This window comes from Durio zibethinus, chromosome 20 (assembly GCF_047325235.1).
Source record: "Durio zibethinus cultivar Kanyao isolate XHJ-2024 chromosome 20, ASM4732523v1, whole genome shotgun sequence".
NCBI classification, from domain to species: domain Eukaryota; kingdom Viridiplantae; phylum Streptophyta; class Magnoliopsida; order Malvales; family Malvaceae; genus Durio; species Durio zibethinus.
The window spans coordinates 24,665,001-24,670,000 of record NC_143181.1 but is presented as its reverse complement, the minus strand read 5'-3'; positions in this window follow the sequence as shown (position 1 = coordinate 24,670,000).

Here is a 5,000-nt window from a genome sequence, read left to right as displayed (position 1 = left end):
TTTCGTTGCAAGATGACTCGTTTTCTATTTTTCACGATTTTCGAAACTTTTTGCGGTTCGTGATTTTTTAGAATTTTTTTAGAAGGAGTTTTGGCCCCAAATTTTGTGGACGTGATCCTTCTATTTTTGTTGGCATGCACAAAAAAATTCAGCTAAAAACTCGAAGCGGAGAAGATTTCGCGACCGTTTGAAAAAAGTGTCCCCGTTTCAGACACTTCAACGGCTACTGGCAGCAAACCTGTAAAATCTCAAACGCTCTTTAAGGGGGTGTGAGTTCTCAGAGGTTTGATGAGGGATAGGGGGCCAACACAAGGGCCAAGCACCAGCACCCATCGCACGTCATGTGCGCACACCCCCCCGGCCCCCCTCCCAATCGCCGGAACCCCAATGCCGCCGGTCAGGTTCTCCGGCGGTACTCCGGCGATGCTCCGGCGATGCTGTCCCGAGTGAAAAAAATGCGGCACCAGCACATGCTGGAGCCAAGCATGGGCACCGTGGCTCAAAATCGAACTTCGGCCAAGGCCTCGACCATCAATGGCACATGATGACGCATGGTGATGGCACATGCATCGACCATCATCGGCATAGGCTGCCCTTCGGTACGGGCACTTGCCTCGACCGCCATCGGCACAAGCTGGGCCCTGGTGTGGGTTGTTGCCTCGATCACCAGCGGCACATGCTGAGCCTTGGTGCGGGCGGTTGCCTCGAGCACCATCGGCAGACCCTGGGCCCTGGTGCGGCCGGTTGCCCCGATAACCATCGGCACACGCTGGGCCCTGGAGCGGCCGGTTGCCTCGATCACCATCGGCAAAAGCTGGGCCCTGTGCGACAGGTTGCCTCGACCACCATCGGCACACGCTGGGCCCTGGTGCGGCAGGTTGCCTCGAGCACCATCGGCACACGCTGGGCCCTGGTGCGGTCGGTTGCCTCGAGCACCATCGGCACATGCTGGGCCCTGGTGCGGGCACTTGCCTCGACCACCATCGGCACACGCTGGGCCCTGGTGCGGCAGGTTGCCTCGACCACCATCGGCACACGCTGGGCCCTGGTGCGGCAGGTTGCCTCGACCACCATCGGCACACGCTGGGCCCTGGTGCGGCAGGTTGCCTCGACCACCATCGGCACACGCTGGGCCCTGGTGCGGTCGGTTGCCTCGATCACCATCGGCACACGCTGGGCCTTGGTGCGGGCGGTTGCCTCGAGCACCATCGGCACACACTGGGCCCTGGTGCGGCAGCTTGCCTCGAGCACCATCGGCACACGCTCGGCCCTGGTGCGGTCGGTTGCCTCGAGCACCATCGGCACACGCTGGGCCCTGGTGCGGCAGGTTGCCTCGACCACCATCGGCACACGCTGGGCCCTGGTGCGGGCGCTTGCCTCGACCACCATCGGCACACGCTCCGCCCTGGTGCGGTCGGTTGCCTCGAGCACCATCGGCACACGCTGGGCCCTGGTGCGGCAGGTTGCCTCGACCACCATCGGCACACGCTGGGCCCACGCTGGGCCCTGGTGCGGCAGGTTGCCTCGACCACCATCGGCACACGCTGGGCCCTGGTGCGGCAGGTTGCCTCGACCACCATCGGCACACGCTGGGCCCTGGTGCGGCAGGTTGCCTCGACCACCATCGGCACACGCTGGGCCCTGGTGCGGCAGGTTGCCTCGAGCACCATCGGCACACGCTGGGCCCTGGTGCGGCAGCTTGCCTCGAGCACCATCGGCACACGCTCGGCCCTGGTGCGGTCGGTTGCCTCGATCACCATCGGCACACGCTGGGCCCTGGTGCGGCAGGTTGCCTCGCCCACCATCGGCACACGCTGGGCCCTGGTGCGGGCGCTTGCCTCGACCACCATCGGCACACGCTCCGCCCTGGTGCGGTCGGTTGCCTCGAGCACCATCGGCACACGCTGGGCCCTGGTGCGGGCGCTTGCCTCGACCACCATCGGCACACGCTCGGCCCTGGTGCGGGCGCTTGCCTCGAGCACCATCGGCACACGCTGGGCCCTGGTGCGGGCGGTTGCCTCGACCACCATCGGCACACGCTGGGCCCTGGTGCGGCCGCTTGCCTCGAGCACCATCGGCACACGGTCGGCCCTGGTGCGGTCGGTTGCCACGAGCACCATCGGCACACGCTGGGCCCTGGTGCGGGCGCCTGCCTCGACCACCATCGGCACACGCTCCGCCCTGGTGCGGTCGGTTGCCTCGAGCACCATCGGCACACGCTGGGCCCTGGTGCGGCAGGTTGCCTCGAGCACCATCGGCACACGCTGGGCCCTGGTGCGGCAGGTTGCCTCGAGCACCATCGGCACACGCTGGGCCCTGGTGCGGCAGGTTGCCTCGAGCACCATCGGCACACGCTGGGCGCTGGTGCGGGCGCTTGCCTCGACCACCATGGACACACGCTGGGCCCTGGTGCGGCAGGTTGCCTCGATCACCATCGGCACACGCTGGGCCCTGGTGCGACAGGTTGCCTCGAGCACCATCGGCACACTATCGGCCCTGGTGCGGGCGGTTGCCTCGACCACCATCGGCACACGCTGGGCCCTGGTGCGGGCGCTTGCCTCGAGCACCATCGGCACACGCTGGGCCCTGGTGCGGGCGCTTGCCTCGAGCACCATCGGCACACGCTGGGCGCTGGTGCGGGCGCTTGCCTCGACCACCATGGACACACGCTGGGCCCTGGTGCGGCAGGTTGCCTCGATCACCATCGGCACACGCTGGGCCCTGGTGCGACAGGTTGCCTCGAGCACCATCGGCACACGCTGGGCCCTGGTGCGGGCGGTTGCCTCGACCACCATCGGCACACGCTGGGCCCTGGTGGGTTTAGGCACATCTTCAAATTTCTGTCGTGCCAATGCCATTTTTATGGCTTGTAAATTCATACAATGGTCCCCTAAGCCTTCACGTGAAGTTTCGTTGGAAGATGACTCGTTTTCTATTTTTCACGATTTTCGAAACTTTTTGCGGTTCGGGATTTTTTAAAATTTTTTTATAAGGATTTTTGGCACCAAATTTTGTAGGCATGATCCTTCTATTTTTGTTGGCATGCACAAAAAAATTCAGCTAAAAACTCGAAGTAGAGAAGATTTTGTGACCGTTTGAAAAAAGTGTCCCCATTTCAGACACTTTAACGGCTACTGGTAGCAAACCTGTAAAATCTCAAATGCTCTTTAAGGGGGTGTGAATTCTCAGAGGTTTGATGAGGGATAGGGGGCCAACACAAGGCCAAGTACCAGCACCCATCGCACATCATTTGCGCACACCCCCCCGGCCCCCCTCCCAATCGCCGGAACCCCAATGCCGCCGGTCAGGTTCTCCGGCGGTACTCCGGCGATGCTCCGGCGATGCTCCGGCGATGCTGTCCCGAGTGAAAAAAATGCGGCACCAGCACATGCTGGAGCCAAGCATGGGCACCGTGGCTCAAAATCGAACTTCGGCCAAGGCCTCGACCATCAATGGCACATGATGACGCATGGTGATGGCACATGCATCGACCATCATCGGCATAGGCTGCCCTTCGGTACGGGCACTTGCCTCGACCGCCATCGGCACAAGCTGGGCCCTGGTGTGGGTTGTTGCCTCGATCACAATCGGCACATGCTGAGCCTTGGTGCGGGCGGTTGCCTCGAGCACCATCGGCAGACCCTGGGCCCTGGTGCGGCCGGTTGCCCCGATAACCATCGACACACGCTGGGCCCTGGGGCGGGCGCTTGCCCCCAGCACCATCGGCACACGCTGGGCCCTGGTGCGGGCGCTTGCCCCGAACACCATCGGCACAAGCCGGCCCTTGGTGCGGGCTCCTGGCTCGACCACCATCGGCACACGCTGGGCCCTGGTGCGGGCGGTTGCCTCGAACACCATCGGCACACGCCGGCCCTTGGTGCGGCCGGTTGCCTCGACCACCATCGGCACACGCTCGGCCTTGGTGAGGGCGCTTGCCTCGACCACCATCGGCACACGCTGGGCCCTGGTGCGGGCGCTTGCCTCGACCACCATCGGCACACGCTCGGCCTTGGTGCGGGCGCTTGCCTCGACCACCATCGGCACACGCTGGGCCCTGGTGCGGGCGGTTGCCTCGACCACCATCGGCACACGCTCGGCCTTGGTGAGGGCGCTTGCCTCGACCACCATCGGCACACGCTGGGCCCTGGTGCGGGCGCTTGCCTCGACCACCATCGGCACACGCTCGGCCTTGGTGCGGGCGGTTGCCTCGACCACCATCGGCACACGCTGGGCCCTGGTGCGGGCGGTTGCCTCGACCACCATCGGCACACGCTGGGCCCTGGTGCTGGCGGTTGCCTCGACCACCATCGGCACACGCTGGGCCCTGGTGCGGGCGGTTGCCTCGAACACCATCGGCACAAGCCGGCCCTTGGTGCGGGCGGTTGCCTCGAGCACCATCGGCACACGCTGGGCCCTGGTGCGGGCGGTTGCCTCGACCACCATCGGCACACGCTGGGCCCTGGTGCGGACGGTTGCCTCGAGCACCATGGGCACACGCTGGCCCTTGGTGCGGGCTCTTGCCTCGACCACCATCAGCAGAAGATTGCCCCTACGTCGAACACCATCGATACATGCCGGGCCTTGGTGTGGGCACATGCCTCGAGCTGGTGCGGGCGGTTGCCTCGACCACCATCGGCTCACGTTGGCCCTTGTTGCGGGCACATGCCTCGACCACCATCGGCACCTGCGCACCCTCGGTGTGGGATTTGCTTGTTTGGAAAAAGTGTCCCCGTTTCAGACATTTTAACGTCTACTGGTAGCATATCTGTAAAATCTCTAATGCTCTTTAGGGGGTGGTGGTCCGGCACCCCCTCTCCCCCCCCACGGGGGGAGTAGGTGTGCGCGATGGGCCTCCCATTGCGTGCACCCCGGCCAACGTCCCTCGAACGAAATACAGGGCGTGCATGCCTTCCGGCGATTTTTGTCCGGCGACTGGTTGCTCCGGTGACCGGCAGGCGCCCATGGCCTCGATCGGTTGGCTTGCATGCAAAAAAAGGGAG